Below are 15,695 nucleotides of genomic sequence, written 5' to 3'. Positions count from 1 at the left end.
TTTTCCTTTCTTTTTTGTAGGTTTAGGGATCAGGTATGCAGCTGTCCATGTCATTCATGGTATAAAGTGTCCACGCATGAGAATACACTGCATGTTTGTTATGTTTTAAAACATTTCACTGCATGTATTATGTTTGTTTGCATGTTTATGCTCAGTGTCCAACACAGCTAACAGATAAGATCAAGGCAAGATCACATTTCACTATTTTCTTTACCCTCTACAAACTTTTCTTTAAACTTTTTTTTCCTTTTTTTACAAGTGCTCAACTTGTAAGACACAATGAGTGAGAAAGCCAAAGGGATTGCTTTGGAGTGGAGTGTCAGTCAAGCAGCAACACACTGGAGACAACTTAACCTCTGACCCCTACACTCTTTGAAATGAGTAGACTACTTGACCGGAGCTGACAACAATCCAAGCGTCTCTGCAGCTTCCAAGACCCCAAATTGAAAGTGAAGGAAGGAGCACAAAGAGGCCGGCCAAAAAAAAAAAAAAAACATAGGAAAAAATAGTTGAAAGGGAGCTTTAGAAGATACTGTGAGCAAAAATGTGCTAGAAGAATTGTAATCTTAGAGTTTTTGACGGATTCAGATTCATTTCTGATGAAAGATTTGTGGAAATCCTTTTCAAAACGAGGTCATTGCTGTGCTTCATGATATTTCGGCTGCATCCAATAGGACAGAAAAGGATTGGGCTTTATCTCTGAAATACCCCCTTATCAAGTCTCTTGAAGAGTGGGTGGATGACTCACAGCATGCCTTTCCTAAAGTACTGAGTGCCTGCCTCTCAAACTTTCCATCTGTGGTCCTTCCTCAGTTCCCCTTTCCATTTTCTGTCTAATGTCTATTTTGTTGCCGTCAGGTCTGTGTCCACCTTGTATTTTGGGATGAAACTCATGAACCGGACCCTCCTGCTGTCTCTTCTCTCCAGATGTAATCAGATTATGGAGGACTCTGGTATGGACATCAATCGACAGCAAATCAACATGACTATTTCCAGCACCACAGTGAGTCCTCTGTCCAGCACCAGTCCAGTGCCCCCCGCCTCCAACTCCAGGGACTCTTACGACAATGCTTACTTTTACATCCTGTTTGTCATGATCTTTTACTCCTTCATTGCCATGGGACTTTTTAAGTGCTTAGGCAGGGATGACGAGAAGGACCCCTACAAGGAGTTCATAAGCACTGGACCGCCGTCAACAGAAAAATTCAACACAGGCCACATGGAGGAGAAGTTTTACTTTGAAGAGGAGAGCAGCCTGTTTGAGCCACAGGCTTTGTAAGGAGAAGGAGGGAGGGTATGAAGGCATGGGGGATGTTTTGACAGTCACCAAGCCAGAAAAACGTCAGAGCGGACTACTCAGACAAGACCTGCTAGTGATTTTGCAGAAAAACCTGTAGTAAGTTCATTTTTTTCCCCCTTCTCCCTCTTCCATCTGACAATCAGAAATCTCACGCAAGCAAGCAGGCTGGAGGAGACGGCTGCCTCTGATGATCTGAGAGAAGGGTGGAAACATGGAGAAGCGTGGGTCAATGGCAGGCCGGAATCTCCTCCTGTGAGGCCCAATCAGGATCAATAACACCGGGGCCTTCGACATGCACACACCACAGGGAACCAGGGATACCTCAGCAGACTGATGGTGTGGACAGCACGGACACTGTGTGTGTGTGTGTGTGTGTGTGTGTGTGTGTGTGTGTGTGTGTGTGTGTGTGTGTGTGTGTGTGTGTGTGTGTGTGTGTGTGTGTGTGTGTGTGTGTGTGTGTGTGTGTGTGTGTGTGTGTGTGTGTGTGTGTGTGAGTGTGAGAGAGAGATTATTGACCTGCAATTGGATTTTCCATTCACTGAAATGTAATTTAACTGGACATACTGAAGAAATTAAATAAGGGTTACACATTATTTTAATTAATTTCAGATACAAGCATTGACAGGCATTTATATATGGCTTCAGTATATATGTAAATATTAATAATTAGTTTATTTAAATCTGGATAAAAAAAAGTATACTTGCGTAATTTCACTTTAAGGTGTGCAATAATTGCATCATCAAGCAGTTCTGCATACAGTAGTCAAGATATGTGCCTATAAAATGTAAATGCATGCACACGATGTTTCTGAAGAAAATAAAATGACACTCCAGTCTCAAATTGGTTGTAATTAGTGGCAAAAGCGCCACGCAACAGCCTGGACTGAGCGACATTCCTTTGCCATTACATTGTAACTGATCTTTGGAGACTGGACGCACGGCTACAGGGCCGCTCCAACCTCGCAGTGACCCCATATGATCTAAGTTTACAAAGCTGTGGCGAAACATGAACCCGAGACTCACTCCGTAGAATTAACTTCAATTGCGCAGCGGGATTGTGGAGAGGAGTTTACAGAGAACACACGCTTCTGATTTGCACCACAAATCTGAGAAGGTACGAGGACGCGTCAGATGTGCAGACTGGCAGCTGGACAGGTAGGTTACAGTGGGATCGCGCAAATGCATCAAAGAAATAAGAAGTTAACTCGCTTTTTCCCCATTAATTTAAAACATCCGGGTCAGAGGTGACAATGCTGGTCTAATTTGAACTATCCGCTCATAGAGGTCATGCCGGTCCCCGGGGCCATGTGGACCTGTTTCTTCTTCTCCCCTCATAATTACATTTTTGTCTCATCCTCCCCTTGAAGTGCTGGGGTCACCACGTGTAAATCCTAAACAGCCAAACAACCCTGCCTTGATGTTCTGTGCTAGCATCCCTAAACATTTAACTCTGAATAGACAGTGACTGAACAGCCTAGCCTATGTGTTTTTATTTGTATTTAATTGTAACAAAAGTGAGAGGCCTACTGATCGTTAGTGTGTGTGTCCCCCTAGCTGTATCCACACAAAAATCCCCGTAACCAGATTACATTGATAATCATTAATCAATAGAAAGTATTACATAAACACGTCCATATTAAGTAGCCTATATTGTTTTGATATATTCGAGGAGGAATAGGGGAAGTTATTTGATCTTTAGCATATTTTAGTGTTGCATCATGATATCTATGATCATCAAACAAATATGACATAACAGCATAGTTTCGAAATGTAGGCTATTTGAATCATCATCATATCTACTGGCAGCATAGGATTATGACAAAGCCACATTTAAAAAAACTGATTAGAGCTGCATTTTAACTCTATTTAGTTTATAGAAGCAGACACAACAGACCCAAGCCCTAGGAAACTATGATAAATATTAAAGTGTTCGTCAGAAAAAAAAAATTATACAAGAGAAACTGAGTTTGAAAGGGACAGGTGCTGTAAAGTTGAGGAATACAAATATTATATTCCAGCTATGATAGAGGGTCTTGTGATACTGTTACTTAATGACGCTTATTAGCAAATAGCATGAACTACGATAAAAGACAACTTTTAAAATAACATCTTCATCACATCTTCAATTTCAAAGTAGAGACTTTTAGGTGCTGAGACATTTGAAGAGTGAAAGGTGCCAGAAAACACATTTTTGGTGAGAACCTGTGTGTATGCCGCCATCTGCTGGTGAAGATTTGACCCTACTGGTAGAGTTGTGGCGTTTCTGCTACCAGTGCAAGAAAACTGTCAAAGCCTGATGTGTTAATGAGCGTGCAAAGGTGTGGCTGCAGATACATTACTTCTGACTCTGAGGATGATTGTTGAATCAGACCCTGAGAGCCACAATACCCTTTCAGCAGCAGGACTATATGTATTTCAGACAGAGGTGGAAGAAGTTCTCAGATCTTTTTAAAAGTAGAAGTACCAGACAATACTCTGTTACAAGTAAAAGTCCTGCATTCAAAATGTTACTCAAGTACAATTACAAAAGTATTAGCTTCAAAATATACTTAAAGTACCAAAAGTACGCAATATGCAAATTGGCCCATTTCAGAATAATATGTTTTGATTATAATTATTGATGCAGATTAAGTGTTATCAAAGCTGGTAAAGGTGCAGGTAGTTTTAATGACTTTGTATGCTGCAGGGTAGCTTGTGAATTTACTCCAGGAGTAACTAAAGTATTTTTTAAGTATTGATTATATTTCACATCATTAATCCAAATATGCAAAGTAACTAACGGTATTAAATAAATGTAGTTGAGTAAAAGTACAAGATTTACCTCTGAATTGTAGTGGAGTAGAATATATATATAATACTCAAGTAAAGTACAAGTATCTCAAAAGTGTACTTAACTACAGTACTTGAGTAAATGTACTTCCCACCTCTGACTTCAGCAAATGTGCACTTTCTGAAGAACAATAATGCCACTTCTCAGATGGGTTTGTGTGACTAGTAGTGGAGTCTGTGCAAGCTGTGGTTTTGCTGCCATCTACTGGTGTAAATGTGGTACTTCTTTCAGCATCGCTTGAGCGTCCAATCAATGATCATTGGACCCAAAATAAATAAATCCAAACACTCGTTATATCCAACATTTGTGAAGAACACCTTATTGCACATTAAATTATTTTAATCGACCAATTATCAAACAGTTAAACATATGCTATTCCGTTCAGAGTCATGATGTCATGTGTATGCATAAGCTCCCATTCTACAAATTGAATATATAAACGTATATTAATGGCACTGACACACATATTAATTTCTGTTTCTAAAACACACAAATAATGTTTTACAACATCCACTCATAAATAAGTTCTGATTACATAGCTCTATCACTTTATTTGGGGAACTCTCGCGAGATAGGGTTGTCGAGTCTAGCGAGAGTTTTTGCAGTTAGAAAATTGAGGCGCTACAATTTAGCCATACGTAGGGAATATACACCAAGAAAGGTGGAGTTAGAAGTTAGAAAATAAGCCTTCCAATTCAGACAAGGCTGCGAAACTATTGATCCTTTCATGGGAACATTTTTAAGTGAACTGTAAAGCTCTCTCAACCACTCTCTGGGAAATGTGTCGAAGGAAATAAAGTTAACACAATTTAGTCCTGCTGACAATAAAGCACAGGAGTAAGATTGTTTTTAATTAGGTCAACGCTGTCCGACGGTTGCATGTACAGTATGGAGAGAGCTAAAGAGGAACATCAAAAAACAAACAAACAAACAAACAAACAAACAAACACGATCGCAATCAAAGCAACACATGCAGTGGGAGGACATCAACTTGGATATTTGGACATTGAACACTTCACGTCCATGAGAGAGGAGAATTGGTCTTGACGTCGAAAAAAGTAAGTCATACGTTCTGCGCGTATTTTTTCCTTGTGCAGTTGATGAATTAGACAACATTTATGTTGTTAGGACTCTGATTCTGCTGCACTGATATGTTTGTTGATGTTGTGTTGGTTGTTGTCTGATCTGTTCCGTACTCGCCTGCTGAAGAAGCTGCTACATTGATGCTTCTGTCTAAACGGTCTGCATGACACCAGAGTTTTTAATATTTAGAAATCACCTCCATTTTGCATATACATGTGAATACGTATTGACCAGTTCTGCTGCTTCTGAGAATGTATTCATCCTCGTTTTGTCCCTGACCTTTCCTGGCCTTAAGCTCAACTAAAAGAGAGGTAGGACTACGTTAACAGATCAGACTTACAGCCCATAACAAAATACACTTAACAGCTTGTGTTCAGGTCATACAGGAATTTATAAAAACATAATATGTTGACCTGATCTGATACTTTCTACTACTTTCTTTAGGCATGAACATAGAAAGGAGGGCATTGGATGGGGTTTAAATACACTAACCCAATACAAATATTATTTATTCTACATATAGTTATTAATAAATTATAGCTTTAACTTTTAAGGTATTGTTACATTAATTGTTCTATTTTATCTATACACAACTGTTGATTTGTTGTATTTTTAAAAGTATGGCAGTTACAAATGACAAGTATTTAAAATTCTTCCTTATAACCGTCAGCAACAGGCTTAATTTTCTTTCGAGCGTTACCATATCTCAAAGTAGAACATCTCCCCATTCGCTGTACATTAACTTTTAGTTTACCAACATTTTTAGACAGTGACATTTGTAGTAAGATGTCTTATACAAACATATTCTTTCATGTTGCATACAGTACTGATATTTATGCACAGATAAAGAGTATCACCTTTGATAATATATTTTTTAATATATGAATGTCTGTGTATACCTAAGATTTTCAATCTAAAATGGCACATAGGAAAATCATGTACTGTAGTATTTCTTTTGTATCTGTAAATATCATCCTGTATATTTTGGGGTAACAGTTAAGGAAACACATCTCTAGATTCAGCTTCTCAAATTATGTGATTTTTTAAAATTGTATTTCTGTCGTCTTCTACTAAAAATAAATGAAATATATTTTGGTGTTGGATTGTTGGTTGGCTAAAACAAAAATTAGAAAAATCATCTTTGGCTTTGAGAAATTGGGTTGGGTATTTTTTACACAGCATTTGACATAAAATGACTTCAGAGATTATTGAGAAAATAATAAACAGAATAATTGATTGTAACAATAATCCTTAGCTGCAGTCCTTGTTGGGGAATACCACTTGATATATAACTGTCTTTTTTATGTCATTTTATAACCAAGACTTTAATTAGGCACTGAACGTTTTTTAAGTGTTCACATATCATTGTTTAGTTCTGAGAGTCTCTGTTGAATTTGATGCGTCCGATGGTCGAAGTGCAGCCCTCACAGTTCTGCTGGATGAACTGTGTGAGAGAGAAAACACTCAATGATTTGGTGAGCGACAGAGATGTGTATAATATTCGTTTTATTTATATATGATTTGTGGCTATATGGGCTTGTACTTACATTAGATAATGCCTCCAAAATCACGTCACTTTCCTCTGTTCGGGATGAACCTGATACTTTAAGGTGAATGGTAACTGTTTTGGCATCTGTAACAAACAAAAAACGTGCAAATATTTAAAACGGTTAACTACGTCACTGATGCACAGATGTCCATGTAAAATACTTTACTTGAGCTGACGGTGAAATCTGTGTTTGTGTTGGAAAAAGCAGATTTGCTCCCATCTACTGGTGAAGATGTTACACCACTAGTATCCTGACGTGTGCTGGTCTCTGCAATTGTTGTCTCTGCTGAGGGAAAGGAAGGTATTGTTTAGTGAGCAAGGGAGTTGTATCTCTTAACTGAGGGGATTGTTGGCTTTGGCTCCTGATTGCCAAGATTATAATAAATCAATACACAGAAAAATATCCCCCAACTGTTCTGATTAAACTTCAATTTTATCTAGAAATATAAGAAAATACATTGAGCATCCTCTCTCAAATAATGAGATTTTTTGCTTTTCTCGTTTTGAGAATCATATTAAACTGAATATATTTTTTTCGGAGTTTGGGACTGACAATACAAGACAATAAAAAAAAATCACTGCGAGTAACAGGAATGGACATGTTTCACCTTTTTCTGACAATAGAGAACAGACCAAGCTATTAATCAATTTATAATAAAATAAAATAAAAATGCAGATTCATCTAAAATAAAAAATATAGTTTTGTTGATGCCAACTCCATTTCAAAATGTTACTAGCAGAGATCATAATGACCAACCTGTAGCTATTGTAGATGTAGTACTGCTTGTTTGGCTGGTTGTTGTTGTGGCAACAATTGTGGACACTGGGTTGGGTCTCCTATCTGATTCAGTTGTGCTGCTTGTCGTACTGGGAGTTGTTGTTAGAGAGACTCCGGATGATGAAGATGGGGGGATATCTGTGGGTGTAGATGTACTACTTGTACTTGTTGGTTTTGTATCCAAAACTGTAGCTGATCTACTTGTACTCACTTCCAGCGGTGCAGATTCAGTTATGCTGGGTGTTGTAGTATTAGAGACATTGGAGTATAACGTTTTTACGATGTCTTCTGTTGTGGGAGTAGTATTTGTTGTGCTGGGTGCTGTTTTTGCAGAAGCTGATACAATTGTGCTGTTACCTGCTTGTGTGGATTTGACTACTGCTTGTTTTGCTAGTTGCTGTAGTAGCAAACACTGTGGACACTGGGTTAGTGCTCACATCTGATGAAGTAATGCTGCTTGTTGTGCTGGAAGCTGTCGATGGAGAAACTGTTGATGACAAAGATGGCCGGATATCGCTCTGTGTAGATGTACTACTTGTACTTGAGCTTGGTGGTGTTGTATCTGTAACAGCAGATGCTGAAGTTGTATTCATTTCCACCAGTGTTGATGTTGCAGTACTGCCTGTTGGGCTGGGTGTTGTAGCATCAGGAACTCTGTAGCCCAACGTTGTTAAGATGTTGCCTAGTGTAGGGCTAGAAGTGCTGTTTGTAGTGCTTGGTGTTGTATTTGAGGCTGTGGATGCTGAAGTTGTGCCTTTATTTGCTGGTGAATATTTAATGCCGTTTGTTTGTCTGGTTTCTGTAGCATTAACAACGGTAGATGCTGAAGTTGTTCTCATTTCCACCAGTAAAGGTGCTGCAGTGCTGCCTTTTGTGCTGGGGCTTGTAGTTTTAAAAACTGTGGAGGCTAAAGTTATTAAGATATCTGCAAGTGTAGGGCTAGTATTGCTGTTTGTTGGGCTGGGTGCTGTTGTTAAAGAGGCCAATGAAGTTGATTTGTTATCTTCTGGTGTAGATAAACTGACACTTGTTTGGCTGGTTGTTGTCAAAGCAAAGTGTGTGCTCCCTTCTGATGCAGTTGTGCTGCTTGTTGTACTGGATGCTGTTGTTGGAGAGACTGTTGATGTCGGAGATGCAGGGTTTTCTGTCAGAGTAGATGAACTAGTACTTTTGCTTCGTGGTGTTGAATTCGAGGCTGTGGAATCTGAAGTTATATTTCTGTTATTTTGGGTGGTTTCTGAAGTATCAATGACTGTAGATGCTGAAGTTGTACTCACTTTCACCAGTGTAGATGCTGGAGTGCTAGCTAATGTGCTGGGTGTTGTAGAATTAGAAACTGTGGAGGCGAAAATTGTTACGATGTCTGCTAGTGTAAGGGTAGTATTGTTGTGTGTTGGGCTGGCTGCTGTTGTTAAAGAGGCAGATAAAGTTGAGTTGTTATCCTCTGGTGTAAATATACTGCCACTTGTTTGGCTGGTTGTTAGTTCTATATGTTCTGGTGCAGATGTATTGTTGTTATTTTGGCTGGGTTCTAAAGTTTGAGTGACTGTGGATGCTGAAATTGTACTCTCTTCTACCAATGTAGACGCTGATTTGCTGCCTGTTGTGCTGACTGATGTAGTTTCGGGGAATGTTGATAGTAAAGTGGTTGCAATGACTGCTAGCAAAGAGGTAGGGTTTCTGTTTGTTGTGTTGGGTGCTATTGTTAAAGGGGCTGATGAAGCGTTACTGTTATCTGCTGCTGTAGATTCAATGCTGCTTGTTTGGCTGGTTGCTGTAGTAGCAAACACTCTGGACACTGGGTTCGAGCTCACATCAGATGCCATAGTGCTGCCTGTTGTATTACTACTTGAGCTTGGTGGTGTTGGTTTTAAGACTGTAGATGCTGAGGTTGTACTCAATTCCACCAGTGTAGATGCTGCAGTGCTGTTTGTTGTGCTGGGTCTTGTAGTATCAGTGACTGTGGATGTCAACGTTTTTCCGATGTCTGCTAGTGTAGGGGTAGTATTGCTGTTTGTTGTGCTGAGTGCTGTTTGTGCAGAGGCTGTTGAAGTTGTGCTTTTATCTGCTGGTTTGAATGTGTTGCCGTCTGTTTGGCTGGTTGTTGTTGAAGCAAAAGCTACGGCCATTGGGTTTGTGCTCACATCTAATGCATTATTGCTTCTTGTTGTAATGGGAGATTTTGTTGGAGAGGATGTGGATGACAAAGACAAATGTGTATCTTTTAATGTAGATGTACTTGTACTTGTTCTCTGTGTTGTTGTATCCCCAATGGTGGATGCTGAAGTTGTTCTCACTTCCACCATTGTAGATGCTGCAGTGCTGCCTGTTTCGCTGGGTGATGTAATATCAGCAAATTTGGATGCTAAAGTTGTTGCGTTGTCTGCTAATGTAGGGGTAGTATTGCTGTTTGTTGTCTTTGGTGCTGTTCTATCTGAGGCTGTGGATGCTGAATTTGGTTTTATATTTACTGGTAAAGATGTAAGGCTATTTGATTGGCTGGTTTCTGAGGTATCAGTGACTGTGGATGCGGAAATTGTACTCTCTTCTACCAGTCTAGATGCTGCTGTGCTGCCTTTTGTACTGGGTGTTGTAGTATCAGAGACTGTGGACGCTAAAGAAGTTACAATTTCTGCTTGTGTAGGGCTAGTATTGCTGTTTGTTGTGCTTGGTGGTGTTGTTTCTGAGGCTGTGGATGCTGAAGCTGTTTTAATATTTGCTAGTGAAGATGTAATGCTAATCGATTGGCTGGTTTCTGACGTATTAACAACGGCGAGTGCTGAAGTTGTTCTCACTTCCACCAGTGTAGATGCTGCAGTGCTGCCTGTAGTACTGGGCGTTGGAGTAGAGACTGTGGATGCTAAAGATGTTACGATTTCTGCTAGTGTAGGGCTAGTATTGCTGTTTGATGTGCTTGGTGGTGTTGTATCTGAGGCTGTGGATGCTGAAGTTGTTTTTTATATTTGCTGGTGAAGAAGTAATGCTAATCGATTGGCTGGTTTCTGAAGTATTTACAATGGTGACTGCTGAAGTTGTACTCACTACAGAGGCTGATGAAGTTGATTTGTTATCTTCTGGTGTAGATACACTGACACTTGTTTGGCTGGTTGTTGTCAAAGCAAAGTGTGTGCTCCCTTCTGATGCAGTTGTGCTGCTTGTTGTACTGGATGCTGTTGTTGGAGAGACTGTTGATGTCGAAGATGGGGGGTTTTCTGTCAGAGTAGAAGTACTAGTACTTTTGCTTCGTGGTGTTGAATTCGAGGCTGTGGAATCTGAAGTTATATTTCTGTTATTTTGGGTGGTTTCTGAAGTATCAATGACTGTAGATGCTGAAGTTGTACTCACTTTCACCAGTGTCGATGCTGGAGTGCTAGCTAATGTGCTGGGTGTTGTAGAATTAGAAACTGTGGAGGCGAAAATTGTTACGATGTCTGCTAGTGTAAGGGTAGTATTGTTGTGTGTTGGGCTGGCTGCTGTTGTTAAAGAGGCAGATAAAGTTGAGTTGTTATCCTCTGGTGTAAATATACTGCCACTTGTTTGGCTGGTTGTTAGTTCTATATTTTCTGGTGCAGATGTATTGTTGTTATTTTGGCTGGGTTCTAAAGTTTGAGTGACTGTGGATGCTGAAATTGTACTCTCTTCTACCAATGTAGACGCTGATTTGCTGCCTGTTGTGCTGACTGATGTAGTTTCGGGGAATGTTGATAGTAAAGTGGTTGCAATGACTGCTAGCAAAGAGGTAGGGTTTCTGTTTGTTGTGTTGGGTGCTATTGTTAAAGGGGCTGATGAAGTGTTACTGTTATCTGCTGCTGTAGATTCAATGCTGCTTGTTTGGCTGGTTGCTGTAGTAGCAAACACTCTGGACACTGGGTTCGAGCTCACATCAGATGCCATAGTGCTGCCTGTTGTATTACTACTTGAGCTTGGTGGTGTTGGTTTTAAGACTGTAGATGCTGAGGTTGTACTCAATTCCACCAGTGTAGATGCTGCAGTGCTGTTTGTTGTGCTGGGTCTTGTAGTATCAGTGACTGTGGATGTCAACGTTTTTCCGATGTCTGCTAGTGTAGGGGTAGTATTGCTGTTTGTTGTGCTGAGTGCTGTTTGTGCAGAGGCTGTTGAAGTTGTGCTTTTATCTGCTGGTTTGAATGTGTTGCCGTCTGTTTGGCTGGTTGTTGTTGAAGCAAAAGCTACGGCCATTGGGTTTGTGCTCACATCTAATGCATTATTGCTTCTTGTTGTAATGGGAGATTTTGTTGGAGAGGATGTGGATGACAAAGACAAATGTGTATCTTTTAATGTAGATGTACTTGTACTTGTTCTCTGTGTTGTTGTATCCCCAATGGTGGATGCTGAAGTTGTTCTCACTTCCACCATTGTAGATGCTGCAGTGCTGCCTGTTTCGCTGGGTGATGTAATATCAGCAAATTTGGATGCTAAAGTTGTTGCGTTGTCTGCTAATGTAGGGGTAGTATTGCTGTTTGTTGTCTTTGGTGCTGTTCTATCTGAGGCTGTGGATGCTGAATTTGGTTTTATATTTACTGGTAAAGATGTAAGGCTATTTGATTGGCTGGTTTCTGAGGTATCAGTGACTGTGGATGCGGAAATTGTACTCTCTTCTACCAGTCTAGATGCTGCTGTGGTGCCTTTTGTACTGGGTGTTGTAGTATCAGAGACTGTGGACGCTAAATAAGTTGCAATTTCTGCTTGTGTAGGGCTAGTATTACTGTTTGTTGTGCTTGGTGGTGTTGTTTCTGAGGCTGTGGATGCTGAAGCTGTTTTAATATTTGCTAGTGAAGATGTAATGCTAATCGATTGGCTGGTTTCTGACGTATTAACAACGGCGAGTGCTGAAGTTGTTCTCACTTCCACCAGTGTAGATGCTGCAGTGCTGCCTGTAGTACTGGGCGTTGGAGTAGAGACTGTGGATGCTAAAGATGTTACGATTTCTGCTAGTGTAGGGCTAGTATTGCTGTTTGATGTGCTTGGTGGTGTTGTATCTGAGGCTGTGGATGCTGAAGTTGTTTTTATATTTGCTGGTGAAGAAGTAATGCTAATCGATTGGCTGGTTTCTGAAGTATTTACAACGGTGACTGCTGAAGTTGTACTCACTACAGAGGCTGATGAAGTTGATTTGTTATCTTCTGGTGTAGATACACTGACACTTGTTTGGCTGGTTGTTGTCAAAGCAAAGTGTGTGCTCCCTTCTGATGCAGTTGTGCTGCTTGTTGTACTGGATGCTGTTGTTGGAGAGACTGTTGATGTCGAAGATGGGGGGTTTTCTGTCAGAGTAGATGTACTAGTACTTTTGCTTCGTGGTGTTGAATTCGAGGCTGTGGAATCTGAAGTTATCTTTCTGTTATTTTGGGTGGTTTCTGAAGTATCAATGACTGTAGATGCTGAAGTTGTACTCACTTTCACCAGTGTAGATGCTGGAGTGCTAGCTAATGTGCTGGGTGTTGTAGAATTAGAAACTGTGGAGGCGAAAATTGTTACGATGTCTGCTAGTGTAAGGGTAGTATTGTTGTGTGTTGGGCTGGCTGCTGTTGTTAAAGAGGCAGATAAAGTTGAGTTGTTATCCTCTGGTGTAAATATACTGCCACTTGTTTGGCTGGTTGTTAGTTCTATATTTTCTGGTGCAGATGTATTGTTGTTATTTTGTCTGGGTTCTAAAGTTTGAGTGACTGTGGATGCTGAAATTGTACTCTCTTCTACCAATGTAGACGCTGATTTGCTGCCTGTTGTGCTGACTGATGTAGTTTCGGGGAATGTTGATAGTAAAGTGGTTGCAATGACTGCTAGCAAAGAGGTAGGGTTTCTGTTTGTTGTGTTGGGTGCTATTGTTAAAGGGGCTGATGAAGTGTTACTGTTATCTGCTGCTGTAGATTCAATGCTGCTTGTTTGGCTGGTTGCTGTAGTAGCAAACACTCTGGACACTGGGTTCGAGCTCACATCAGATGCCATAGTGCTGCCTGTTGTATTACTACTTGAGCTTGGTGGTGTTGGTTTTAAGACTGTAGATGCTGAGGTTGTACTCAATTCCACCAGTGTAGATGCTGCAGTGCTGTTTGTTGTGCTGGGTGTTGTAGTATCAGTGACTGTGGATGTCAACGTTTTTCCGATGTCTCCTAGTGTAGGGGTAGTATTGCTGTTTGTTGTGCTGAGTGCTGTTTGTGCAGAGGCTGTTGAAGTTGTGCTTTTATCTGCTGGTTTGAATGTGTTGCCGTCTGTTTGGCTGGTTGTTGTTGAAGCAAAAGCTACGGCCATTGGGTTTGTGCTCGCATCTAATGCATTATTGCTTCTTGTTGTAATGGGAGATTTTGTTGGAGAGGATGTGGATGACAAAGACAAATGTGTATCTTTTAATGTAGATGTACTTGTACTTGTTCTCTGTGTTGTTGTATCCCCAATGGTGGATGCTGAAGTTGTTCTCACTTCCACCATTGTAGATGCTGCAGTGCTGCCTGTTTCGCTGGGTGATGTAATATCAGCAAATTTGGATGCTAAAGTTGTTGCGTTGTCTGCTAATGTAGGGGTAGTATTGCTGTTTGTTGTCTTTGGTGCTGTTCTATCTGAGGCTGTGGATGCTGAATTTGGTTTTATATTTACTGGTAAAGATGTAAGGCTATTTGATTGGCTGGTTTCTGAGGTATCAGTGACTGTGGATGCGGAAATTGTACTCTCTTCTACCAGTCTAGATGCTGCTGTGGTGCCTTTTGTACTGGGTGTTGTAGTATCAGAGACTGTGGACGCTAAAGAAGTTACAATTTCTGCTTGTGTAGGGCTAGTATTGCTGTTTGTTGTGCTTGGTGGTGTTGTTTCTGAGGCTGTGGATGCTGAAGCTGTTTTAATATTTGCTAGTGAAGATGTAATGCTAATCGATTGGCTGGTTTCTGACGTATTAACAACGGCGAGTGCTGAAGTTGTTCTCACTTCCACCAGTGTAGATGCTGCAGTGCTGCCTGTAGTACTGGGCGTTGGAGTAGAGACTGTGGATGCTAAAGATCTTACGATTTCTGCTAGTGTAGGGCTAGTATTGCTGTTTGATGTGCTTGGTGGTGTTGTATCTGAGGCTGTGGATGCTGAAGTTGTTTTTATATTTGCTGGTGAAGAAGTAATGCTAATCGATTGGCTGGTTTCTGAAGTATTTACAATGGTGACTGCTGAAGTTGTACTCACTACAGAGGCTGATGAAGTTGATTTGTTATCTTCTGGTGTAGATACACTGACACTTGTTTGGCTGGTTGTTGTCAAAGCAAAGTGTGTGCTCCCTTCTGATGCAGTTGTGCTGCTTGTTGTACTGGATGCTGTTGTTGGAGAGACTGTTGATGTCGAAGATGGGGGGTTTTCTGTCAGAGTAGATGTACTTTTGCTTCGTGGTGTTGAATTCGAGGCTGTGGAATCTGAAGTTATATTTCTGTTATTTTGGGTGGTTTCTGAAGTATCAATGACTGTAGATGCTGAAGTTGTACTCACTTTCACCAGTGTAGATGCTGGAGTGCTAGCTAATGTGCTGGGTGTTGTAGAATTAGAAACTGTGGAGGCGAAAATTGTTACGATGTCTGCTAGTGTAAGGGTAGTATTGTTGTGTGTTGGGCTGGCTGCTGTTGTTAAAGAGGCAGATAAAGTTGAGTTGTTATCCTCTGGTGTAAATATACTGCCACTTGTTTGGCTGGTTGTTAGTTCTATATGTTCTGGTGCAGATGTATTGTTGTTATTTTGTCTGGGTTCTAAAGTTTGAGTGACTGTGGATGCTGAAATTGTACTCTCTTCTACCAATGTAGACGCTGATTTGATGCCTGTTGTGCTGGCTGATGTAGTTTCGGGGAATGTTGATAGTAAAGTGGTTGCAATGACTGCTAGCAAAGAGGTAGGGTTTCTGTTTGTTGTGTTGGGTGCTGTTGTTAAAGGGGCTGATGAAGTGTTACTGTTATCTGCTGCTGTAGATTCAATGCTGCTTGTTTGGCTGGTTGCTGTAGTAGCAAACACTCTGGACACTGGGTTCGAGCTCACATCAGATGCCATAGTGCTGCCTGTTGTATTACTACTTGAGCTTGGTGGTGTTGGTTTTAAGACTGTAGATGCTGAGGTTGTACTCAATTCCACCAGTGTAGATGCTGCAGTGCTGTTTGTTGTGCTGGGTCTTGTAGTATCAGTG

The sequence above is a fragment of the Trematomus bernacchii genome, unplaced genomic scaffold, assembly GCF_902827165.1.
Source record: "Trematomus bernacchii unplaced genomic scaffold, fTreBer1.1, whole genome shotgun sequence".
NCBI classification, from domain to species: Eukaryota; Metazoa; Chordata; class Actinopteri; order Perciformes; family Nototheniidae; genus Trematomus; species Trematomus bernacchii.
Note: the sequence above shows the minus strand (reverse complement) of the source record.